The sequence below is a fragment of the Dromiciops gliroides genome, chromosome 2 (genome assembly GCF_019393635.1).
Source record: "Dromiciops gliroides isolate mDroGli1 chromosome 2, mDroGli1.pri, whole genome shotgun sequence".
NCBI lineage: Eukaryota > Metazoa > Chordata > Mammalia > Microbiotheria > Microbiotheriidae > Dromiciops > Dromiciops gliroides.
Genome location: NC_057862.1, coordinates 1350137 through 1376433, shown reverse-complemented (window position 1 = coordinate 1376433; position 26297 = coordinate 1350137). Strand labels below are relative to the sequence as shown.

At 54.4% G+C, this 26297-nt stretch overlaps 1 protein-coding gene across 1 annotated transcript in view; it reads left to right on the top strand.

Annotated features, from left to right (window-relative positions):
- Positions 1-26297, top strand: part of INPP5A (inositol polyphosphate-5-phosphatase A) — a 216540-nt gene that overhangs the window by 115576 nt on the left and 74667 nt on the right. The gene's annotated exons all lie outside the window — the stretch shown is intronic.

Here is a 26297-nt window from a genome sequence, read left to right as displayed (position 1 = left end):
TCATCAGCTCTCTCTTTGAAAGTGGCAAGTATTTTCTTTTTATCATGAGTCCTTTGGAATTGTCTTAGATCATTGTAGAGCTGAGAAGAGCCAAGTCTATTACAGCTGATCATGGCACACTATTGCTGTTACTGTGTACTGTGTGCTCACTTCACTTTGCATCAGTTCATACAAGTCTTCCCAGGTTTTTCTGAAAGTGTCCTGTTAGTTGTTTCTTACAGCACAATAGTATTCCATCACAATCATATACCACAACCTGTTCAGCCATTCCCCAGTGGACGGGTATCTCCTCAATTTCCAGTTCTTTGCCACCACAGAAAGAATTGCTATACATATTTTTGTACAAATAGGTCGTTTTCCTTTTTAAAAAATTCTTTGGTATACAGACATAGCAGTGGTATTGTTGGATCAAAGGGTATGTACAGTTTTATAGCCCTTTAGGCATAGTTCCAAATTGAGGTTGGGTCAGTTCACAACTCCACCAACAGTGGATTAGTGTTCCAGATTTCCCACATCCCTTCCAACATTGGTCATTTTTCTTTTTTGTCATATTAGCCAATCTGATAGGTGTGAAGTGGTACCTCAGAGTTGTTTGAATTTGCATTCCCTAATCACTAGTGAGTTAGAGCATATTTTTTATATGACTTGGCGGTTTAAAACCTTTTCAGCTCAATAAGAGTGTTTTTAAGATGATTTTTTCTATACTTTAAAAAAAAATAAACTTGGCAGGGCCTGGTTTCTGTTTGCAGGCAGCCCAGTGAATGGGCCTTCCCTGGCTGTGGTTCTGTAACCAGACAGTTTCCACAAAGCCTGCCCATATGTAAGTTCACAGACTCCCAGGGCCGAGGGATGGCAGGCACACTTCCAGCTGGCTTGGGGCTGTGCTGCAGCTGGTTCCCCTCAGACCCCAGCAGGACTCTCACACACTACCCATGGTGCCCCGCTTTCTTTATTCCCAGTGCACGCTCACATGTCATGCTGGGGAATGGGACCAGGCTCAACCATTCCTTGCCTTCCCGGGCAGTGCCTTCACACCATGAATGCACTGAGCTGGAGAAACTGAGGCTGGGCAGGAGGCTGCCTTTTCCCTTGCTGAGGATCCCCTCCAGGAGGCTGAGGTGCTTCTTCCACAGCCCCCAGCATTTTTTTTTTTTTTTTGCAGGGCAGTGAGGGTTAAGTGACTTGCCCAGAGTCACACAGCTAGTAAGTCAAGTGTCTGCATCCAGATTTGAATTCAGGTTCTCCTGAATCTGGGGCTGGTGCTTTATCCACTGTGCCACCTAGCTGCATTTATTAAGTGCCTGCTGTATCCTGGACACCATGCTAAGTGCTGGGACGCAAAGAAAGGTCAGACAAATACACAGGCATAAAACCAAGACAAAACCAAATGAAAACAAGCCCAGAACAAGACAGCCTCTGCCCTCCCAGAACTCCAGTCTAATGGAGAGACAGCACACTGACAGCCATGGCCAGACAAGGTAGACAGGAGCTAAATTGCAGATGAAAGAGGAAGGCTCCACATCGAAGGGTTAGCAGGCATTAGCTGGGACCCCAAGGAAGCCAGAAGACAGAGAGAAGCAGACATGGCAGACGGCCCATGCTGCTGGGTCCCATAGTCCCTGGAGGTGGATCAGGGGAGAGGGAGCAAGTGCTCAGTGCAAGCTTTTGTATTGGATCCTGGGAGCTAGCGGAATGGCCGTGGGATGCCCTGGAACCTTGCTTAGATCACAACACAGAGGGTCTCTGCCTTGTGAGATTGTTGTCTCTACAGGGTTTTGTGAACTTTATGGGGGTCTCTGTGCAGATCACACCCTCTTATTATTAGTCTTCTGCCCCTGCTGAGGGCAGGGGAGAGCGTTTCACTTGATCATCTTACATTCAGTGCTGGCCCAGAATTTCTGATTCTCTTTCCTCCAGGCCCCCATTTCTCTTCTGACCTGCCCCCACTTGGTCAGACCCTCATTCCTTCAGGCCTGGACTATTTATTGCAGGAGCTGCCAGGGAAGAGGGGTCTGCCTGCCTCAGTTTCTCCCCCTCCAGGCCAGCCTCCCCCCACTAAGGGGATCTTCTTAATGCAGAGATGTGGCCACATCACCCCCTCTTCAGAAAGCTTCCGTGGCTGATGGCTCTCTCCTGGCTCCGGGGCAGATGTTCCTTCCTCACCATCTCTGTGAAAGGGACAGTGACTTTTTCCATTTATTTAGTAGCATCCCTTCCTTGAGTTGGGAAAGAACAGGGCTCCGAGTCCCTCCGAATCATGTCTCCTCCAGCCCAGCATCTTCTGTGGCTGCCTCTCTTTCCAGCTCTGTCTCTGCTGCTCATGCTCTGCTGCTTGGTCCCTCTGTGGACTTAGGGTTCTCCGAGCCTCGGTCTTTCATCTGTAAAGTGGAGATGGTCACACTTGTGTTATCTGTTGAGATGATCTCCCCTTACTAGAGAAGGTAGAGAGTGCACTAGGGAGGCCGGCCCTCTGAGGGCATGTCAGAGGCCAGATCGGAGAGGAGGCTCCTGGGCTGGTCCGAGTGAAAGGCAAGGAGAGGCCTGCATGTGGGTGGATCCCTGGCCCTAAGGTGGACAGGGACACTGGGAGACTTGGGAGAGGGAATAGCCCTTCATTGGCTACAGGGCAGCATTGTAGATGAAACCTTCCTTCCAAGCATTCATTAAGCTCCAGCTGCAGGTACTCAGAGGGGGCCTTCCCCTGGGAGATGAAAGCAGGCAGGGTGCTAACGAGGCAGCTGGCCAACCTGGCCAGGGGGCCTTGAAAGGAGAAGAGGGACAGGCAGCAGTGCTGTGGTCCTGAGTGCGAGGCTTGTGGAGGGCCCAGCTTCAGGCTGTGGGAGCCTCTGGCAGGATTTCATTCTCAGTCACTTGTCATGGCAATCTTCAACAGTGACGAATCTGTAACGGACTCTTTGGCAAAGGTCTGGCTGGCCCAGTAGCGCTCGGGTGGCCCATACATCAGCTGCGGAGACAAGCGTGATTGAGCGTGTGTCATAACGCAGTGCGAGGGAAACAAATATTCGGGAAGAAATGTGGTGAGGAGCTAACTGAAAAATTGTAAAGCCTTTCCAAGGAGCCGGCTCGTTAGCGGCCTCTGACAGGAAATCGCTGGAGCAGCCACGGCGAAAGGGCACGTGGCCGCTTCCCAGACTAGCCTCCCTCTTCCCCTCTTGGGCCTTTCCTGCCGCACTCCTCATCGCCTGCCCCAGGCCCTGTGTCAGGGCGGGCCCTGCCATCCCTTGGCGTCTCCACTGGCAGCCCCACTGGCAGGCCCAGTCTGGGGGAGACTGTGGCGAGAGCAACCAACCCATTCATTAACTCAGCCTGCCCCTGGTGCAACGGCTCCCCTCCTTCTTGGGGCACAGCTGAACACACCCATTTCTGATGCAGCCTCCCAAAGCTGATCCCCTGGGGCAGCCCTCCCTGCAGCTCCCACCAGAAGGGGGTGATGGAGAGGCCCCAGCCTGGGTACTGAGCAGAATTCACTGTGGCATCTGTAGATTTTCACTGGCAAATCCTGGACGAGTTTGCTCACTGCAGGTCTACTTAGGTCAGGGCTTCTTCTTCCTCCCATGCTAGCCTCTGAGCTAATGAATAAACTTAGTTAAGCAAACAGAGAACCAATAGCTTTGGCCTCCTAGGGCCACAGGCACAAGCAGAGCCCTGGAGCTGCTGTTCAGATCTCAGAGGTTTGGATAAATGCGCTGGGAGCAGCCCCACCGTCTCTGTCCACTCACTGGACCCTTGGAAAGCTCAGAGGCTTGGTGCCCGAGTCCAGTGGGCAGCGTTGTCCTGGGACGTGTTTCTGCTCTGGCGCTTTGCACACACAGAGGACCAAGTGCTGGGGGTTGGTGGATCACAGGGGCACACTTGGACATGCAGAAGGCAAACTCACCATTCTCTGCCATGTGAGAGAACAGCAGCTAAACACTGTGTGCAGGAGCATGTCCCGGCCTGCCCGAGGTCAAATGCCTGGTCCTTCCTGGCCATCCGCTCCACCTCTGGGAGGCCAGTGTCTTTCCTTGGGGAGTAGCCAGTCGGACCAGGCTGGGCTGATGCCTTCTGGGAACAAGCCCCGTCCAAGTGGCAGCTCCCTCACCCCTGAATGCCAGGCAGGTGTTGTGTCCTACATGGTGAAGGGAGTGTGCCCCTTAAGGGAAGCTCAGAACCTGGAGGACTGTGCCGAGTTGGGAGATGGCTGGAGTTTAAGCTCATCCCAGGATTTCCTCTCTGCTAATGCAGGTGTCCCCATCCCAGGGCCCCGAGCCATGGCGGCTGGAGGCTCCGGAGCCTGCTCTCACCGGCACTTACAGCACCAGGGACCCATCTCCACTTGGAGGCTCCATCATGGCTTCCTTTCATTCATTCCCAGCCAGTTCTCTGCAGGCACCTTCTGGGAAAGGCAGCAGAGGGCAGTGGTTAGAGCACCTTAGGCAGAGTCAGCCTGTGGCTGCCTCAGTTTCCTCGTTTCTAAAATGAAGATAGTAGTGGCAAGCTCACAGGTGCTTGTAAGGATCTAAGGAGGGACAGGCATGGAGGAGACTAATAGAGTCTTGGCTTTGGAGTCAGAAAGACCTGTGTTCGAAATCTGTGGCAGATACTTACTAGCTGGGGGACACTGGGTGAGTCCGGGAGCCTCTACCGGCCTCATCTTCCTCTTAAGCACCCAGTGCTAGGGCTGTTGTGATGGAAACCTCAGAGGTTTGGACAGTACGGCCCAGTGGCCTCGTCCGGGTCAAGGACTGTGGGGGTGCTGGCGTCCAGTAAGCGCCTCTTCCTAGCCAGGCCCAAGCACCAGGTACTGAGAAAGACAAAGCAGCACATGTGATCTCTGCCCTTAGAGAGCTCGGCCCAAACTGCTGAGAGCTGCATGTCACCCGCCGCCGCCGGTGTCATTGCCGCCGCCGGTGTCATTGCCGCCGCCGGTGTCATTGCCACCGCCGCCACCGCTGGTGTCATTGCTGCCGCCGCCACTGCACCACTGCCACCAAATCCAATTCATTCACCAGAAGTGATTTGGAGGGTTAGCGGCACTCTCCGTCCCTTGCCTGCCCCACATTGACCCTCTGAGGAGCCACAAATAGGACTCTGGTATATCACTGGTCACTGCTGGGCTCTGCCCATGGAGGGGAGTCCCATGGCCGAGAGCCTTCCCTCCTGGGTGCGCTGCCTCCACAGGGCTGGCCTGGCCTGGCCTGGGCCCTCCCCCCACTCCAGCCTGGCCTGGCCTTTAGAGATGCCTCAATGCTGCAAAGAAGTGACTGTGGGCTCTTTGTCCCCCCCAACTTTCCCCAAAGACTCTTCACATGGGCGGGGATGGAGAGGGCCAGTCGGCAGTCTGCAAAGAGAGCCACCCCCAGCAGTGACTGTGCATCCCTGTGCATCCTTCTCCAGCTGCCCTCTGCAGATGGGGTGGGGCAGCGGAGGGGCCCCCCAAGACTTGAGACCTCAGACGCTGTCTTCAGCAGCCCTCCTGGGTGCTGGCTAGAGAGCCCCTGGCCCCTGGAGGATCTCACAGGACCTAAAGAGGTCTGGGAAAGAGCTGGAGCCCCTCATGGTCCTGGCTTCCCCCTGCCTTGTCCTTCCCGGGCGCGCCCCCCCCCCCCACTTTCATGGGCATCCGCCCATGGGGAGGATTGCCTCAGGGAGCTCATCCTGGATTTTAGGAAGCAGAACCCACTCCACATTAGTTCCGGTGGGGCCTGGGGTGGCTCCAGGGCTTGGTAAGGTGGGCCTCTGGGCACTGGCCCTCACCCTGCAGTGCTCAGAACTCAGGGAGGGTCTTGGACAGAACTCTCTGACTGGCTGGTGGCTGCTGGGCCTCTGGGCTCGCCCCCTCCCCGCGGGTGGCCATGATCCAGCTGCACCCACTCCTGCCGCCCAGCTTAGACTTGAGCCTCAGGACTTTGGTCCTGGGTCCACATAGCAGAGCCAGGTAACCAGAAGCCACAGTGGATAGCTACGTTAGCTCTCTGGGGGATGGGGGGGCACAGGCTATGCCCCCTTTGATGGGAAGGTTGGGCTGCCCAATCTGAGGGGGCCGGGTGGGGGTGGGCTGGGTGGGGATAGTGAAGTTGGAGAGATCTCTCTCCCACACCCACACCGCGAGGGATGCTGGCCATTGGCCAGCCAGCCGGGGCAGTGTTTTTGTGCTGACCTGGGCCCAGAGCTGAAGCCACAGCGGCCTCCAGCCAGCCAGGGCTGTTTAATAAAAGTGGCTGCTCCTCCAACAATCACAGTTATTGAAAGGGTTTTCAGAATCCAGCGAGCGGCCGGGCGGGCCAGCAGGCAAATCCAATCAGGCCATTACAGGCTCTCCTGCTGAAGTGAAGGGTATTTTTTTATGCGGCTCTGTTTTGAGTCTCCTCCCAGTTTTCATCCATTATCACAATAATTGAGTTTGTAGCTGGAATTAAATTTCTCAAATTGTGTTATCCTCTTTGGAAATTGGATCGGGATCCTGCGAGGGGAGCCAGGAGTTAATCTGCTTTGCCCGGGCCTCCAGTGGCCGGGCGGCCTCAGGATTGAGAAGGCTCAGACGCCTCTCCCTGTCACCCTGGACACGATGTCATTTCTCCTCAATCCCTTGTACAAATAATGACATTTGAATCGAGCATTAACAGGCTTAATTACTTTAAAATTGTCGTTTTAATTTACACTGATATAGTATTGATCACACAGTCAGAGATTAAGCTGTTCAGCAGAGCGGATGATGGGGAATTAAACATTAACGGGGCCTCGTGGGGCGGAGGGGGCCGCCCAGCCTGCGCCAGAAGAGAGATGAGACCTCCTCGTAATGAACTGGCTGCATGCGGGGACATGAATCTTTGGGCTCCGTGAAGAAGGGAAATAATGGGGTTGGGGAAGCGCTTGCAGGTTATTCATTCGCTGACATGCACCAATTCTCCAGTGATTCCGCCACCTCCCCAACATTTATTTATCGAGCAAATCCACGAGCTGTGACCTTTCTGCTAAGTACATTTGCCGTAAGTCTGTCTGAGGGAAGCATTTCCAGGTGTAACTTTTCCTAAGTAGCCATGACTGTTTCGGGTGTGAGGGTAACATCACACAAGGTTTTTTAATTTTCCAAACAGACTTCTGCTCCCCAGCCCCGCTTCTGCTGGTTGCTGAGACTCCATAAATGGGTCTAGGCTGAGGGGGTGCGGGGGCTGCCTACGCCCATCCCGACAGCCTTGGACTGCTTGGGAGGATGAGGAAGGCGAGTTGAGAGGCCCCTCTGGGTTGTAATTCATCCAGTGGGGACAAGGGTGCTCAGAACAGTGACCTGGCTGGCCAGTGGTGAAGGATTCTGAGAACACAACTGTCTTCTTCCGGCTCTGCCTACACCTGTGCTCCAGAAGCGGGTGCTAGGTCTCGGGGGCGTCTGCCGGCTTCCCAGCATGGACGTGGACGTCCCCTCCGTCTGGGGAGATCCTCACCTCGCCTTGTCTCCTCTGTGATCATGCAAAGACCACACCTCCCAGCCTGGAGGAGGTCATTCCCTGGGGCCTTGTCACAGCCTGCTCTCCCTCCCTCCACATCCCTGTCCCCCCTCCTTCTGATCATCAGGACACTCCCTTCCTAGCAACCTTCTTTCCCTACACCATCCACAGGACCCACTACACCATTGCCCGCTGCCCGCTGCCCGCTGTCCACTGCCCCAAGCTGAATTGTAGCAGTGCTGTCTCTGTGTGGAGAGCGTGCAGGGGGAGCACACAGCCTGAGCTCCTTGTGCCAGGGAGCAGTGGGTCTCAGACAGAGCCCGGGGTGGCCCCAAAGCAGCCTGAGCTCGTCTCCTCATCCCTTCAGCTGGGGCTGCTCTCTGGAGAACGGGCTTGGCAGGGTCCCTGTCCAGGGGTATGGTGTTATGTGAGCCAAAGGCTCTCACTAACGGGCAGCATCTCAAACAGAACTGGGGCCGCTAAACCCTACAGAAGGGCAGCGAGCTGGTGCACTGGAGAGAGCGCCAGGCCTGGACTCTGTGACCCTGGGCAAGTCACTTCACCCTGTTGGCCTCAATTTCCTCATCTGTCAAATGAGCTGGAGAAGGGAATGGCCGAGCCCGCCAGGATCTCAGCTGAGAAAACCCCAAAGGAGGCTGTGAAGAGTCAGACACGACTAAACAGTAACAAAGAGGCAGCAGGGAGTGATGGGTAGAGCTCCAGACTTTGGGTTTGGGGGTCTTGCCCCTGAGGCTCTCTTACTGTGGGGCTGGGGTGAAGTCCCCAATGTCTCCTGGCCTCAGTTTCCTTCCCTGTAAGGTGACTCTGCTGCTTCCGTTGTGCTGCCTCGTGGGACTGTTAAGACACCTAGGAGCGAGGAAAAGGCGCTCTGCCCCCTGGAGCCTCTTGAAAGCCCTGGCTGTTGTTGGTGATGTTGCCTGCCTTGTGGCTCGCTTGTCTCCAGGATTTCAGCGAGGCCTCCCTGAGGACTCTGGGGCCCAGGACGGAGTGAGCCATGCCCCGAGGCAGCAGATCCAGACTTGCCCCAAGTTACCTGAGGGTCATCACCCCTGAGAGATTCCAGCACGAGGCCACAGAGATCCCGCCGCTCCAGGCCAGTCTCTGATGCTTTTGGTGATTGTCCAGCGGCAGACCCAGCGGAACCTGGCATCCTTGGCACCGCGACTGCAGAAGTGTGTCCTGCCGGGGACCTGCTGCCCACGACTGGCCTGACCGACCCACGTTTTCCTCGTGGCTCCTCACAGTGTCGATGTCTGTCCTTCTCACAGAGATGCGCTAAATGACAGCAGCTCCCTGGGCAGAGACAGACAGATTCCTTCCCCACCTGTGGTGGCAGCTTCGCCTTAGTGGTTCCCATCAGGTTCACTATCCCCAGTCACTCTCAGGGGCTTCTGGACCTGGACCCACCTTTGATATCGTGGGGATCTTTGGAGCTAAGGCAGGAGGGGGGGTGGATCCAGGATGGGGGGAAGTTGGTTTAGTTTCCCTGGAGGACCCCAGACTGGTTCTGTCAGGAGAGAGCCCACCAAGCCTTCCTGTGCCACCACCTGTGTTTCCCCATGTCAGTGCCCCAGCCCCTGTCTTCATCCCAGCAGCCCCTCCTGCTTGTGGTTAGAGGAGAATGTTGCCAGAAAGTGTAGCCTCTCCTGGGATTTCCAGAGTGTGAGGGTGTACATGCATGTGTGCACATGCATGTCTGTGTGCACGGGTATATACATGTGTGTGCATTTGTGTTTATGGGTTTACGCACTGGTGTGCATGCATGTGTGTGTGCATATGTACACCGCACGTGCGCACCTGTTCATGTGCTTGTGTGCACATGTGTGAGCGCATTCGTGCATGCATGTGTGTGCCTGTTTGTGTGCGTATATGTGCATGCATGCATGTGTGTGCATGGGCATGTATGTGTGCATGGCTACAAGGCTTGGGTTAGTTACGTGTTCCCCTGCATGGGTGGAGGGCAACAAGGAGCCTGCACTGCCCGCCCCCGCCCCTGGGCCCTGCCAGGCCGGCCATGAGATTGCTGTCTAGGCATCAGGAGGCCTGAGTGTCACCACCCCCCCCCCAGGTATCTGGGCTCTAGGCCCAACTTTGCACCCATTGCTTGGCTGGTTTGGAGGTGCCTGGAGGGTGCCCACCATTGGCTGGGCTAACTTGGGGGCATTTCTGGGGCTGCTGCACAGACCCTCCTGCTGGCCTTTCACCAAAAGAAGAGGTGCGCTGTCAGTGGAGGCTCGCCCCATGCTCTTTCCCCAAAATGAAGGGAGGGTTTGTGTGGCTTTTCTCAGTCTCACAGAGTCTGCTTGCCAAGCGTGTGCCTCGCTGTAATCCGGTGCCCCAAGGCTGGGTCTGAGCAAGCAGACTGGGGCTGCCAGGGGCGAGCAATGAGCACAGACAAGGAGAGGCAAGGCGTGGCAGGGCACGGGGAGCAGCTTCCTGGCAGGCGCCCATAGTCGAGGGAGCGAGCTGAATGAGCCTCCTTCCTCACCCAGCAGAACACGGGCGGGTCTGTGTAGACACACGTGTGGAAGGGGTCTTCTCCACAGTCACTTCAGAGCTGATCGAGCACACGGGTTCCCCAGGGTGGCAGAGTGCGTGTTTCTGCGGGGCTGCAGTCAGAACCAATTTAGGGAAGTGTTCGATGTAATTACCCTCTGCTGGTACAACATCTGGGCCCATGGTAAAGGGAGGCTCTTTTCAGAAAGAGCCGGCCTGCATTTCAGATCCCTCCAGCATCTCTGGAGGGCTCAGGATGGAGGCCAGCCATCCATGGGACCTTTTGAGGAGGGGACAGCCTCCTCTGCTCCTTGGGCTTACCAGGGGAGGCTGCTCGGGCCAGGGGAGGCTGCGCCAGGCATGAGGAGGCTGCGCCAGGCATGAGGAGGCTGCCCCAGCCATGAGGAGGCTGCTCAGGCCAGGGGAAGCTACGCCAGGCCAGGGGAAGCTACGCCAGGCCCAGGGGAAGCTGCGCTAGGCCCAGGGGAGGCTGCACCAGGCATGAGGAGGCTGCTTGAGCCAGGGGAGGCTGCTCAGGCCAGGGGAGGCTGTGCCAGGCCAGGGGAGGCTGCTCGGGCCCAGAAGAGGCTACTCAGGGCTGGGGATGCCCTGGCAAAGCATTTGGTGACAACCAAGAAGGATGCCTGAAGATGCTAGAGCCGAGCCTCGTCTTTGATGTTGGGCCCAGTGCCCTTCACGCTCCCTCCTGGGTGACTCCCTCCTTGGGACCCTGGGGGATTCTACTCAGGTTTTCCTGCCTTCCAGCCCCAGCACCTGACAAAGGCCACGCCCTCAGGCTGTGGGGTCAGCCCTGCCTTTGGGCTGTAGGGGACCCTCTGAGCTTAGAGCATGAAATGGCTCTGCAGAGGCCGTCCGGGAAAGGGATGGCCCCCAGCCTGGCTCTGAGCCTCTGCTCTGAAGGGGAGTCTGCAGCTGGCCCCAGGGGTCCCCATGTCAGGGCCCTGCAAATCCCTCTTCTTCTCACACTTCCTTGCTGGGTGACTGAGCAAGCCCCTTCCCTGTCTGGGGCCTCAGTTTCCCCATGTGTAAATGGAGATAGTGCCTGTCCACCCTCCCTGGCTATTGCCATACTCCAGTGAAGTCCTGCTTCTAATGGTCAGTGTGGAATGTCTGCTTGAGGGCCCACAGGAGGAGGTGGGAGAGAGCCGAGAGAGGCCTTTGCTCCTCTGAACCCAGGGTCCTCTTCTGCAGCCTGGGGACAAGAATTCTTGCATTCCCAACCTCCAGGTTGTGAGAAATGATTTTTGTTAAACATTTATCAAGTTCTTGTTATGTAGGAAAGAAGGAAGGAATAAGCATTTATATAGCACCTACTGTATGCAAGGAAGGAATAAACATGTATATAGCACCTACTGTGTGGCAGGAAGGAATAAGCATTTATTTGGCACCTACTGTATGTAAGGAAGGAATAAGCATTTATATAGCACCTACTGTGTGGGAGGAAGAAATAAGCATTTATATAGCACCTACTGTGTGGGAAGAAAGAATAAGCATTTATATAGCACCTGCTATGTGGAAGGGAGGGAATAAGCACATATTGAGTGCCCCCTGTGTGCTGGGCCCTGGGCTAAGTGCTGGGGATACATAAAAGAAAGAGGAAGCCAGCCCTGCCTGCAGAGAGCTTACAGTTGAATGGGAGAACAGTACAGGACTGGGGAAGGGCCCCAGCTCAGGGCATGGGAGTTGGGTCTAAGGAGCGTTGTTGGTCTGTGGCTTTGGGAGGAGTCCTGCCACCCAGGGGCCGAGGCTCCGGGGGTCCTTGTTCGCTGCTGACGCCATCTCTCAGGGCACCTGGTGGACAACAGGAAAGTGCTTTGTTTCCCTTCCAGTATGAGAGGAGCCTGGCAATAATGGAGAGCCCTCGGTGGGGGGCTTGCGGTCTCCATGCCCTTTCCTCCCACAGGCATCTCCTCTACCATCTCCCATGAGCCCTCCCAAAGCCCCAAAGGCCGTTGTGCATCTTCTCTCCAGGCTAGCCCAGCGGGCCCCTGATGCCCCTGACGCAGGGCCCTGCATCTAGCTCATTGCATAGCCTTCAGCTGACTCTCCTATGGCCCCCCCAGGCTCCAGGGTGGTTGGACCAGGGCCTCCCCCGTCCCGGGTACAAAGCCTCTCATTGGTGCCTGTTTGTGTACTTGGAGCAACAGACACAGTGCTCTCTGGGCAGCGGTTGGTCTGGCTCTGACATCCCCTGCTCCCACTAATGCCTTCTCTTCTCCAGGGGTTTTTCTGCAGAAGGGTTTCCAGGGCTCACAGGAGTCTCACTCCTTATCAGAGTTGACTCTCAGCCTGGTTAGAAATACCAGGGCTATCACTGACCTCATTCTAGGTGTCACGCCTCTCTTAATAGAGCCTAAGGTTGCATCGGCTCCATTCTCTGTCACTTTCATGCTTGTGACTTATATTGAGCTTATGGTCCACTTGGACCCTCAGATCTTTTCCTCCCCACACAAACAGCTTTCTGGCTGTATCTGCTCAGTACAGCACATGCACAGCTCATGTGTTTTGTTTCTTCAGTTCAATTATGGGATGTCCTCCTCTCCAGGTCGGCCTCAGGCCGGTGAGAACTTTTTGTCCATTATAATTCTTGAAGACAATGTCCCAGGTCCCTTATAAGCTGTGTCCATATAGCAGGGATCCTCAGCAGTCTCCAAATACAGCAGTATTAAACACCAGATTCCGCTCTGGGGTCCATAGGCTTCAGCAGAATGCCCACCCATGGGCCCAGGGCACGCCCCAAGGTGAACTCAGCCCAAGGAAAGCCGTGGGGGTTGACAGGGATGGGCAGGGGGGCAGCTTCTCCTCTTCGGCCTGACTCTGGCTGCATCTGCCAAGCCTTTGCCAAGAGCTGTGAGGGGCTAGGGACCCAGGCTGCCCCAGGCTCAGCTCCGCCACACTCGGCCCACACCTGTGCACAGACTGCCGCACCCCCCAAGCCGCCTGGCAGCCGTTTAGGAGCAGGAAGAGCGAGGCTTACACCGAGTCTTTCTCTGCTGCCACACTCTGCTCCCCAGGCTCAGTCACCTCAATTCCCCTCAGTTACTACTGGGCTGCCCCTTCCTCCAGCTCCAAGGTGGGTCTCCAGGCCCCCTCCTCAAGGCCCTTTCCCATAGTCCCCTCAGGACCCCAATCACTTTGTGTTCACCTCATGTAGCTACTGGCTTCACTGGCCCACAAACATCTGGTGTCCTCCCCTCCCCCTCCTACCTAGAACGTAAACCCTCCGTGGGCAGGGGCAGTCAAATGTTTATTGTTTGTACCCTAAGAGTCGAGCCTAGCAAGGTGTCCAACAAATGGGGATGATCAGTAAAGGAATTCTTCTCAAACCCCCATGAGGGCCAGTAGTTCTCCACCCCATTCTTTTCTGTGCCCTTCCTTCTGGAATGATTTGGGGGATGAAGGAGGCTGCATAGGGCACAAAGGGGGCAATTAGGAGGCAACTTACTGCACAGGACCCTGGGCTTGGAATCAAGAAGACCTGAGTTCAAATTTGGCCTTAGACAGCTAGTAGCTAGGTGACTCTGGGCAAGTCACTTCATCTCTGTCTGCCTCCATTTCCTCATCTATAAAGTGGGGTTAATATGATACCTACATCCAAGTATTATGAGGCTCAAATGAGACCATATTAGTAAAGCACTTTAAATGCCATTATTGTTACCATCATCACCTCCATCGTCACCATCGTTGTCACCGTCATCATCATAGCTTCTAGGAGAGGACACACCCATGCTCATTCATCATGACCTCTGTCATGATGGGCACCAAATTCATTTTGCTCAAACCTTGGGTGGTCCTTGAATGTTCAAGCCCTTCCTCTTTAAAGTGTAATGCAGGGGCAGCTAGGTGGAACAGCGGATAGAGCACTGGCCCTGGATTCAGGAGGACCTGAGTTCAAATCCAACCTCAAACACTTGGCCCTTACTAGCTGTGTGACCCTGGGCAAGTCACTTAACCCCAATTGCCTCACCAAAAAAGAGAGAGAGAGAGAGAGAGAGAGAGAGAGAGAGAGAGAGAGAGAGAGAGAGAGAGAGAAAGTGTGATACATTGGGCAGGATAAGCCTTGAGCCCCCTGCCAGCTTCTCATGATCCTGCCTCCACACACGCCCAATGACTGTGAGGCTGGCATGGAATGATGGGCCTTGGGTACCTCCCATCCTGGTCCTGCTTTTCTCTTCCTCTCCTGGTCCTTTTGAGCTTCACTTGCTCTTTGGTCCCAGACAGTCTTTCCCAGCATGGCCATCCACCTGATAAAAACCCATCCCATCACTCACTAGTCAACCCCAGGGTACCAAGAGTGAGTCTTGGGGTGCTTGGGCCCTATGCTGCTCTTGACTCTTCTTTGTCAGAACCCACACTGGCTGAGCACTTGGGCTCTGTGTGCACTGCCCCCCCCATTTAGACACAGCAGGGAAGCCCGTAGTTCTCATGTCCTGTGGGTCAGCCACTGGTGACCAAGACAAACATGAGAGAAGAGCCTTGAAAACTTGGGGCCCAGACTCCCCTTTCCTTGTCCAAGACGCAGCTGTTAGGAAGGAAGGCCGTTGGCCACTGGCCCAGGGAGCCAGAGCCTTCTCTGTGAGAGAGAGAGAGAGAGAGAGAGAGAGAGAGAGAGAGAGAGAGAGAGAGTGCCCGGCATAATTGCCAATTTAAAATCAATTAGAGCTGCTCAGGGCACTCTGTATTCAGTGGCCTCTCCCAGTGGCTGCCCAGAGTTGGTAAACCTCATGTGTTCAAAGCTGGCCGTCTCTCCAAATGCATTTTACCTTAATTATCTTCTGTCCATGATGCACGATGGACTTTTCTCCAGAACATTTAGAAGAATGAAATGGTGATTGAAAGCTAATGATTTTCAAAAGACAAAAGATGGGCGTCTGCAGGAGCTTAATCATGATTCAGATTCTCCACATGATTTAATTGGCCTAAAAGTATCGATTTTCTGTTAGAGCCATTTAGATTTCTTTAAAAAAAAAAAGCCAATCTAAACTAAATAAAGTAAAATTTGTAATTAAAAAGGAGACTGATCAAGATAAATATTTTCCCTCCCCATTTTCTGGGCTGAATTAATGAAAACTTCATTTAAAATACCCATCCTCTGAAATATTTGGCATGGCGTGAATGCATCTCACGTTTAAAAGCAGATGTATACAGAAGGCAGCCCAAAGCCTTGGGGGTGTAAATGCATCTCACGTTTAAAAGCAGATGTATACAGAAGGCAGCTCAAAGCCTTGGGGAGCACTTGGCTTTGGTTTTTGTTTTGTTTTGAAGAGAAATCCCAAGGCTTTTGTCCTGATTGGTTTTCTCTCTCAAAAGGCACATCCTTTTGTCCATTTGGCCCAGCATGGATTAGACTTTTGTTCTCAGATATGTTATAATGGAGATCCCATCCATCAGTGGGTTGGATTAGGGGGCTACTGAGAATCTCTGGGGTTCTGGGAAATTCCAGGAACCCCCCCCCCAATGCCCTGAATAGCATGTACTTCAGTGAGGTGCAGGCTCCTGGGAGAACAACTCCCAGTTTGCTCAAGAAGCTCGCTTTGCTTTTCACTCCTGATCTATTGACCTGTCCATGTGGGGGGGGGGCGCTGCCCTTTGGGCATCAGTCCCTGCCTAGTGACAGCTGCTACAACCCCTTAAGAACCCCTGAGGACCAAGGGCCTTGGCACTGCCCTGCCCCTGGGTGTCCTCTGCCCCTTGAGAGCAGGACTGTCTTGCCTTCCCAGAGCCCTGCACTTGGTATGCTTCCTGGCACCAAGTCAGTGCTTAGTAAGTACTCTTTCACTCCTCCATTCACTACTCTATTCACGCCTTCATTTATTCCTGAACTTCTTCATTTACTCCTTCATTCACTCACACATTCATTAGCCTGAACAGCTCAATCCACCAACACCTCTAATTTGACCTCTCACAGAGACACTTTCCCCCTTGAGTGTCCGCATGGCTGGGATGACCAGGCAGGATCCCACTGGCACAACATTCCCCTGCTCCCTCTCGCCTCCAGGATGGGGACAGAACTGACCTGTTGTGATCTGAAGCCCCTCACCCCCCAGTCCCGCCTCCCAGGCTCTGCAGTCTAACCAGACCAGCCTTGGGCTTCCCCTCCCACATCGGCCCCATCTACCCTGTGCAGGCCTTTGTTGGTCTCACCTCCTGGCTCTTCAGAGCTCAGCCCCTCTCCTCCGACATTTCCCCTTGAAAATCACCCATTCATTCAGTCGTTCATTCGTTCGTTCATTCACTCATTCTTTCATTCTTAGTTTTGAAACTGGGTTTCCTCGTCCCTCCTGGCAGAGGCTGGACGAGCAGTGTGCTCTCACATGGGTCTGAGAGTGCCGCTTGTCAGCAGGGAGTCTGACCTTTTCTGCTTCCTGCTTGGGCTGTTCGGTCTCGCTCCCTCCAGCAGCCTGGTGGTCCCGACTCCTGAGGCTCTCCGTGTGGGTGTGCTCACCAGATTAGCCCCACTGCAGCACCCCACCCCAATTTCAGTCTCCCCATAGCAGGGACTCCAGGTGCGTGTGCCTGCCCGTACCCAGCTGCCCTGTGCTCATTTTGTATGGGTCTTGTCTATGCTTCTGCATGTATTGGTATTGTCTCTCCTGGTAAAGTAGAAGCCCTTTGGGGACAGGCTGTTTAACTTCGTTCTCTTTGTGGTCCCCCCTCCCCCAGTCCAGTGCCTCGCACCGAGGTGGTGCTTAATAAATGCTCATTGATGGAGATGTGATTGTCCCATGTCACCATTTCTGGGGCTCTGGGCAGCCTGGGCGGGGGCCTCACATCACCATTGCTCTGAGAATCGGGAGCCTGAGCACTTTTGCCCTTTGGGCCCGGCCTCGTCCCTGGGCTGTCGCCTCCCACTTCTGCCCGTCTCTCCCTACATGATGGTAATGTGGCATTTTAGCGGGTTTAGTCATCGTGCAGAATTCACGACATCCCAACAGGACATTTAGAAAGTGTTTAGTCTCCCTGTTGGAGGGAAGGACGCGCTGGCTCTGACAGACACAGCCACATCCCTTTTGTTTCCTAATTAGGGCGGCCTCCACCATGAGCTCTGACAGAGTTCAGCCCCTCGGTGTACTGAGTGCCAGGCTCCATGGGGTGGGCTTTATAAAATTCTCTTTAATTCAGGAACAGAATGTCATTAACTTTGTAAGTGGATGAATACGATGGACAAGCAATTTAATTAACTTGTAACATCCGATGTTGGACAGAGGTCTAAAGGGGGGGGGTGCTTGCATTCCTCCCCGTGACTGTCAACCTTGAAAGAAGCTTGATGGGGACAGGTCAGACGAGGAGACGATGGGGTCCAGTCATGTCATAGTTAGCCCTTGAGTCTGGAGTGGGGAATTTGGTGCCTGGTAAATGTGTCACCTCTCGTTGGGAGGCAGACGTAGACACGGCCCTCCCAGCCACCATGATGTGCCTGCTACAACCTTTCACGTGGTCCCTGCCTCAGAGGAGCTAAGTGAGATGGTGGGGGGGGTACCAAAGGGCCCCCGGTGGGGCAGGCAGAGGAGGCTGAGTGCTCGATGCCCACCTGAAATCCGCCTCTCCCGATGTGGCCGGTGCTTTGGCTCACTGTGGCTCAGCAGAAGTTTGTGTGGTTTGTTTTCATTCTTTCACTGGGGAACTGGGGAAACAGGAGGGAAAACCCTTCAGTGCTTGTTATCTGAAAAACCAGACCCCAAACCTGGGGAGTCTCATGTAGTCGGTCGGTGCTTGTGAAGTCAAAGAAAACTGCTCAAGTCGCAGAAAAGACCCCGCCCCCCTTGGCCAGACCCGAGTCAGCTCCAGTCCTAACAGAGAGTCCTTGCTCCCCATGGAGCTGCTGCCAAGCCCCATCACCCCTCTCATGCAGCCGGCCCCCACATCTTCACCCCCAGGACCCATCTCCTTTCTGCACACCTGCAGAAGCTCTCTAGAAATGTGAACTCTCACATGCTCATTCATGATTGTTTGACTCTTCATAGTTATTCCATGTCTGGTCCATGCTTATACGTGGACTTCTTGTAGCCACCCATTGACCGAGTTCATTGTATTGGCATCACTGGCTCCTAGCCTCGTGCTGGCCACTTAGTGAGTGCTTGATAAAAGCTCCATCCACCCCCCCATCTACCCACCCACCCACCCACCCATCCATTCATCTGTCCATGTTCTATTATCAGGCTATTGCTCTCCCAACAGTCTCACCCTGGCTTCCATTTTGTGTCTCCTGAGGATACAGAAAGAACTCTCTTGTTCACGTCCCCCCGGGACCAGGGGTTTCACGGAGTTGAGTCAAGTCAACCAGCATTCATTGAGCACCGACTGTGTGACAGGCTCTGTTTGGCCCTGAAGGCACAAGGGCAGGGCCAAGCCATGATAGATACAAGTTCTGGTAGGGCCCCTTGGCCCAAGACTGGGCTCACTCTCCAGAGTCCTGAGCTGCCCTATTCCAGACCGGGGTCAGAGGTCTTTCCTGACTCTTGCCTCTGGGGGACATGTAGCTGCCCCCTCAGGGGAATGTGCCTGCCTGCCTAGGACAGACTGAAGGCCAGAGAGCAGGGAGGGTCTTTGGCTCCCCCCACCTCCCCCTGCAAGGGGGCACCACCTCTGACCCTCTTCCCCCCCCAGGCTAGGCGCCCCGCTCACTGCCTGCCCCGTCAGGATCAAGGAGGGCTCCGGGGCCTTCTGCCACAGGCCTTGCTGCCTCCTTCCAGGCTTACCCCCACACCGATGGAGTATAGCCTCAGGTTGGCAGCTGGTGGATAAAGGCTCAGAATGCTCTCTCATCCTGGGCCGGGGGCTGATAAGATAGGACCACTCCATCACGTGTCACCCTGACTCTTTTCTCTGTGGCCGGCCTTAGGCTCCAGTGTCCTCGGCCGAGAACAAGCCTGTCTGCCGACCCCTCCCCTCCAGGTGGACAACCCCAGCTTTGCTCACTACACTTCTTAGGGAAGAGAAGTCCCCTTCATGTGGTTTTGTCATACAGATGAATTAAAGGTAGAAAAGATCCGTGATTATTTTGCTGATTCTTCCAAATGGGAGAGATCCCATGAGATCTCAGATTCAGGGCTGGAAGGGACCTTGGAAACTTCTTGTGTGAGGCCTGGGGCATCTTCTCAGGGTCCTGCAGACACCAAGAGTCAAACCCGGCTCCTTGGACCCAGCTCTCCCATGCTATCTGGCCACTGCTTCAGTCAAGGCCTGACCATTTTGGTCATTCATCCATCCATCTGTCTGTCTGTCCAGCCAAGGGCTCTGAGAGGTCAGAGCCCAGGCTTGTCTCTGCCCCGTCAGCATCTTGTTCTGTGGCCAGAGCAGGGATCTTGGTGTCATCTCTGTGCCCAGGGGCTGCCCAGCACAGGGACTGTGTCCTCCCAGCAGTGCCGATCTCTGTACTCTGGCCCGTAGTCCCTTGTCTGGGGAATTCTTCCCGCTTTGATGATGGGCACGATGTGTCTCCTTTCTGCCTTCCACGGTGCCCCTCAGCTGGCACAGGGGCTGGTGATGTGTGTGGGGTAGAAACCCAGATGTCCATGGGGGTGCCAGAACAGTCACTGACCCTGTGTCTCCTCTGCTGTAAATTGTGTTCTCAGTGCTCTGGGGATCCGGGGCAGCTGGCATTTTGGGCCAGAGGAAGGGGGAGTTTTCCCACAGTCTGCTCACCAAGGGTGCCATGCCTTGGCCCTGTGGAAGTGGGGTCCTCACCCTCTGAGCTCCAGTTTGCCCTGGCCTCAGGGGGCCCCTTGCTAGGCCTCACAAGGGACCAGGGTTGGCGTATCCAGCAGTCGTGTTTGTTCCTGGAAACTGGCTAGATTGGAGGTGGGGGTGGGAAGGGGTCAGTATTATCCTGTTCTAAAGGATCTGTCCTCCAATTTAAAAGAAGCCTGCAGGCCGTCCCTGTGCTTGGTCAGCCAGGCCCCTCAGTGTGTCTGTCCTTAGGAGAGCTGGAGGCTCCTTTGCTTTTCTGAAGAAGCGGGGCACCTGCAAGCAAAGCTTCTCCCCCATCATAGAATCTGAAAACGTCATACCAGGAGGGAGTTTTGTGGGCCGCCTGGTCCGGCCTTCTGAGGTACAGAGCAAACTGAGGTTCAGGAAATGGAAGGCCCTGCTTCAAGTCACACAGCAGATTGTAGTGAGTGGAGATGGAAGGCTGGCATTGAGGCCAGTGAGGAGAGCAGAGGGCTTTGGAGGACAGACCAGGACTAGCCCTGTGGCTGCACGCGGGCGAGGCATCCTACCTCCCTTAGCTCCTTCCTTCCTGTGTTTGGGGCTGACCCTCAAGGGGAGGGCTCCCAAGATGAGCATGTGAGTGCGGAAGTGACCAACGGTCCTGGTCAGGGCCCTCCTGGGCCTGGCCTCCCTCTCTGCGAGACTGCTGGGAGGCCAAGGGGACGCCCGGGCCCAGCAAGCTGGCTGATCCCCCGCATTAACCCTAAGCGACTCTGGCCTCAGGGTGTCCCCTGCTGCTGCTCGGCTGTTTCTCAATGTTGTCCCCACTTCCACCCAGGCCAACTTTCGTCTGTCCAGAAGGGCTCATGCCTCGGCTGACCCAGGAGGAGGGGGCAGGGGGGTTACAGAGCTAACAGACCAATGTGTGACTCCCTTCTTTGCTTCCCTATCTCAGAAAGACAAGGTGGGTAATGGTATGTACTTTGTCGGATAAGGTCTGATTCTGGAAATGATGAATTACCCGACGCCCCTCCTTGTTTGCAAACACAACCTGATGGAGGATTTTTTAAAATGAGTTAATCTCTTTCCCCACCTCCCTTGAGTATCAGCCGGGCCCTGGGCTGAGGTGGGTGCTCAGGGGCCTGGTTTGCTGCTTCTGTGGGCCTCTCTCTGTCCCTGCCTGAAGCACCCAGACCGCCTGTTCCCTGCCGCTTCTTGCATCTGGGCTCCATTTAGAAGGAGGCCGGCTGTCAGGGCCTGTCATTTCCTAGTGGGACTCAAGTCCCCCTGAGGCCAGTGACTGGTTTTTTGTGGCATTTCCGTGCTTCATTCATGCTCGCACTGCCAGGAGCCAAGGGAAGCAGAGGGGGGCTGTGTTTTGGGAGCCCTTCATGAGGCCCAGGCCTTTTCCTGATGCTGGAAACCCGCACACCCCAAGGCCCCGGAGGCTGTCACCAGGCCCTCTTTTCTTCCTTCCTGAGAAGCTGGAGTGAGAGAGGAGAGCAGTGGGGGTCTGGAAGCCGGGGGAACAGGCTGCGTGGCCTGGGAAGCCTCTCCCTCTTCCTCTAGTGGGAGTCTCCGTCACTGTCAGATGCAGAGCTGCACGTGATCGGGTCCTTCCATCCCTGCCAGCTGCATGCCTCAAGGTGGGGGGAGTGGTGAAGCCAACCCCGAGGCAGCTCGGGGGTGAGCTCACCACCATGGGCTCCCCGGTGAGCTCACCTTGGCTGTGTCTCCTGAAGCCTTTTGCATGGTCTATTTGTACAACGCGGCTACCCAAGGGGGCTCCCTGGGGAGGTGGGGTTTGATCACCCTGGAATTTCCTGGCTTTGGGGCTGTACCCCATGACTTCTTTCTTTTTTTTTGCCTGAAATATGGCAGCTAATAGACTGCATTTTACTCATGGAAAATGACGAAGCGCCTGGGACAGTCAGGGTTTATAAATATGTAAAAATGGTTTTAATTGTTTTCAGTCCACCAGGCTGGTGATCGATAATGGAGGCCCGTGACAAACACACTGTTGACATCCGCCAGAGTGGAAGGCTCCCTAGGAGATAGGGGCTTCCTGTCAGCAGCTCCTGCTCATTCGTATTCAGACATTGTCATGTGCTGTGATAAATGGATGCCTTGAACTGGATTGATAGAGTTGGTTAAACATTGAAAAAGTTGGGTTGAACTTTGACTTTAAATATTCATTAGTGCTAATTATGGATTTTATGACTACAATGAATTACCGTTTGGGTGCCCTCATTGACCATTTATTTTCAATTTATTTATTGCAATCTCCATAATATGATATTAGCCTTATTGCTCCCAGTGAGGTTCATACAGAGAAGCCTGCACTGCCCCCTTGGTCCTGGCGGCTGCCTCAAGCAGGGAGGCACCCACGAGACCAGTGATGGGCTCTCCTGTCGGCTCACCAGGCTCATGGACTGTGGGGTGCTGATCCCCGTCGTCCTGGCTGAGGCCCAATGCTTGTCAGCCCGTGGGTGCTGCCGGCCATGCTTTGGAGGGTACAACCACACCGTGAGGTCACAGATCCATTAGTGACTGAGCCCTGAGTGTGCAAAGGACTTTAGGGAGGGAGTGAGGAGACACTGTGCCCCCCCTCCAACGACATCTAGTCTCCAGGAGATCTTGGGGCCTCAGTTTCCTCCTGTGAAATGAGGGGATTGTCGTCTGGGGCTCCTGCCAACTCCAAATATAGAAGAATCCTACCTTTGTGGACAAAAAGCATGCATCCATGTGATGGGGCGTGAGAACAGTCTGTATCATTGTGTGAGGGGGGAATGCACTTCTACAGACACGTGTGCAAGGGTTACACGCACAGGCCTGATGCACCTCGGTCCGCATGTATGCCGCGATCCATCACTCTTTCTGCATCCCCTGCGCGTGTTGTGCCGGCTGAACCCCCACCATGAGAATGATTCCTCTCTCCTTCTTTCTTCCCAGTGTTTGGCAGATCGTTGGTGTAGCTGGTCAGTTTTTCCTGCTAAGTTCGGCCTTCTCAGCAGGCTGCTTCTGATTCTTTTTGTGAAGAGGAAGCTCCCCTTGGCCAGGGCTTATAGTTCTCATGGTTTTCTTTTGTCTTTCTGCTATTATTATTCTTAGAACTAGAACAGACACAGTGGGGGGAGGGACCACCCTCACCCCCCCCCCCCCCCCCCCGTTTCTGGGGTTTCTCATTGCAAATAATGCGGAATCTGGGGGTTAGGTAAGGTGGCTGTTGGTGTTTGGGTTTTGCCATGGTAAGGGCCTGTCTTTGCTTGTGCTTTTAAGAGGTTGCAGCAGGAAGGTGGCTTTTTGTTCTGTTTCAAAATGATTATTTGTTTTGGTCATCGATTTGTCATCCGATAAATCACGCTAATTGTTCCCCTAACTTTAAACTGGCTTTGCAGCCCCAGTTAGAGCCAAGCTTCTCCAGAGTGCATCACTCCCTGCCTCTCCTGCTGTCCTCGCCTCACATTTCGGGGCTGTCAGTCTTCATTAGTGAGGCCTGCCTCTGGTTCTTCTTTGTGCGCCCTCTCTCCCTCTCCCTCCTCCTCCCCCCTCTCTTGCCTCCTCCTCTTCTCTCTCTCCCTCTCTGCCTCTCTCTCTGTCTGTATGTCTCTGTCTCTCTGTCTCTCTCAGGGTGAGGTCATATTTATCTCATTAAAAAACTGGGCAGCCTGCCTTCTCTACTTTTGAGCATGGTTTTGCAGTGCAGCCCTGACATCCTCAAGGGCTCATCGGGGTGCCAGGATGGGCACTCCTGTCCCCAGGACAGTTACGACAGTGACAATTTTCAGTGTCTTTTTTGGTGAGTTTCACTCCTTCATCTCTGTTTCTTGTTTCACAAATTTGTTGTGGTTTTGTTTGTCTGATTTTGCTCTGTCCTGGCCCAGGCCTCTTGCCTTCTCCTTAATCTTCTTGGTTTGTTGGTGAGTGCTTGTGGATCAGGGGGGCAACAGATTCTCCTTCTTCCTCATTTTCTTTTAACTTCAGATTTCTCTCTCTCTCTGTCAGGTTAGCTCGCACTTGGTCTTCCCAAAACTGACTCTGAATGTCGCCAGTTTTATCTCATTATTTCCAAGGGTCTCAATTTCTCCTCTAACTTCTTCTTTCATACTTACCTTGGGTGAGTTCTCTGCCTTCCTAGTTGCCAGTCAGTTTATTTATCCTCCTTCCCCCATTTGCTAACAGACTTTTGGAGATGGATGCTTTCCTTGGAGAACAGTTCATGCCGGCCGGGTCCCGTGAGTCTGGGCGGCCGCTTCACTGTTGGCCGTCCTCTCTGAAGAGGCCCCTGCTCTTTCCAGCCTTGTTCTTGGACCCCTCCAAATGGAGAACACTGTTACTGATCTCCGTTGGGGTCTGTCTTTCTTTAACCTCGTAGTGCATTCTGACTGAGGGATAGCGTGGGGTACAGGAGCCAGGGAGGCGGGGTGGCAGGTGCAGGGCCCTGGCACCTCCAAGATCAGAGGTTTCACAGAAAGTGGTGTTCTGCATGGGAGGAGAGGGAGTTTTCTCACCAGGAATTACCAACAACAGTGGCATCTTAGGTCTAGTTAAAGTACACAAAGGAGTTTATGAGACATGGGAGGTATGGGCACAGGCACACCCAGCATGGTGGCCTGCATCAAAGGTGGTGCTGAATTGCAATAACTCAAAAGAACTATGAGCTGTGCAAATTTAGAGCTGTGTCCCCCCCCCCCCAAATATTCATACGGATGACTTGTGCCTGACCTGGGGCAGGGCCTGGTCCGATCAGCCACTGTTGATCTTGAGCCCAGCTCAGTGACACCATTCTGGCCCTCGTTGGTTACAAAAGACAACAGCCAATCAACCACCCAAACTGAACAGAACCGAAGATGCAGTAAGGAGGCCCAGCCAAAGCATGCTGGATGATTCACATCATCTCATGAAGCAGAGAGAAGATGGTTAAAGCCCTCTAGGCTCCCAGTGCGCAAGTGACAGTAAAGAGGAAAAGGCTGAGGGAAGCAGCCAGATTGGAGTAGGAAAGAAGCAGTCTGGAGGGCCTTGGGGCATCCCTAAGTCAGGCACCAGAAGGCGGGGACCATGCCAAAGATAGGGGAGGACAGAGACAAAACCTAAGGCGACTGAGAGAACCACTAACTAACTGCTGGGCTACGCGCCTTCTCACCCATATTTACAGCATCTTGATGAGGATCAGGAGGTGGCCGTTGGGAGGGAACATCATGCAACAATGGCCACATCTTTTGCCATCTCACAGTTATGTGAAAGACCTAGAGGATTTGTGGCCTGAGTGTTTGCTGATAGAGCTACATTTGATTTGTTGGAACAACACGCTGCTTTCTTCGACTTTTACAGCAAAGCATCCCTCAGGATTCCATGAAAAACGCGCCTCTGTCCTAAGTGTGGTGCACGACCAAAGCAGGGCAGTGTGCAGGACATCCAGGGAGGGAAGCCCTGGGGTGGTGAAGGTTGCTCCTGAGGGAGAAAACAGACTGACCATCAATAGCAGACACACCAAGTGGATGAATCATTCTCTTGCCCGGATTCCAGCATGCCTCTGAACAGACACCTCGAGTGTTCTGCATGTTGAGCTGGATCAAACCATACACAGAAACAGTGAGCTGAGCCCAGCATTGAAGAGGAGGGTCAGTAATATAGATGACTTCTTGGGAATGGGAAAAACCTTTGTAATAGCCCCTAACTTCCCATGAAAGCCAAGACCCACCGTTTTGCTGGCCCTGAATGCGGCTGCCTCTGAAGAACTGTGAACTCAGAGGTCCACGGTGAGTGTAAGCAACCACACACAGCATGTGGGCAACAGAAACTCCAGAGAGAAATCAGGGCAGAAAGGGTCTCCCCAAGCATTCGTGTGACAAGGGATGGATGCTCTTGTCCTCTGCCAGGACCCTCTCCGTGTCTGGACAAAATGAGGATAAGAAGTGGCGTGTTGGCTGGAATTCAGTGCTGGCCTCCTGGGGGGGCCGGCCACACCCTGGGGGGGGGCGCAGAAAAGGACCAGTCCCTCTTTCTGAGTGGCTCTTGAGAGTACACTCCATGCACCAGCAGGCAAGGCCTTACCAGGCCTGCGTTCACCTTGGCTCAGATTTGGGCATGTGCAATGTGGCTTCTCTCTCTGCATGCCCTCGAAGAGAGGGTGCTGGCTGATATTGCTGTCAGTATAGACACATCCTTTCTGTTCCCCCCCCCACCCCCCGCACTGGGGCACCTGGGTCACAAGGAACAGTCCTCATCAATTAAGTCGCTGCCAGCGTTTTCCGCTGGATGAACTAATATGCCAAGGAGATGGGCAGGAGCCGTGTTTCTGCTTTTGACAAATCAGCAACTGTTCCCTCTCTCCCTGGTGCTTCATAATAATGCAGGAGGCATCGAGGCAAAAACACACCGGCTGGGTGGGGGTGGGGAAGACATGATAGGGCTTGATTAGCCCACCGAGGAGGATGCAGGGGCTCCCCTGCCTGTCACTAACAGAACCTCTGGGCCCCCCTGCCTTGCCCATGCTCAGGTGTGCCCCAGGCTCCTCCTTCCTAGCCGCTGCGGCTCTGCCCCACCAAGATGAAAGACCCCATGGCCCCGTCAGCCCACAGGTTTTATGGGCAGGTAGACTGACCGCTCAGGGGAAGGGCTTTTCTGGATCACAAATTGGGGTGGGGGGGTCCCTGGTGCTTG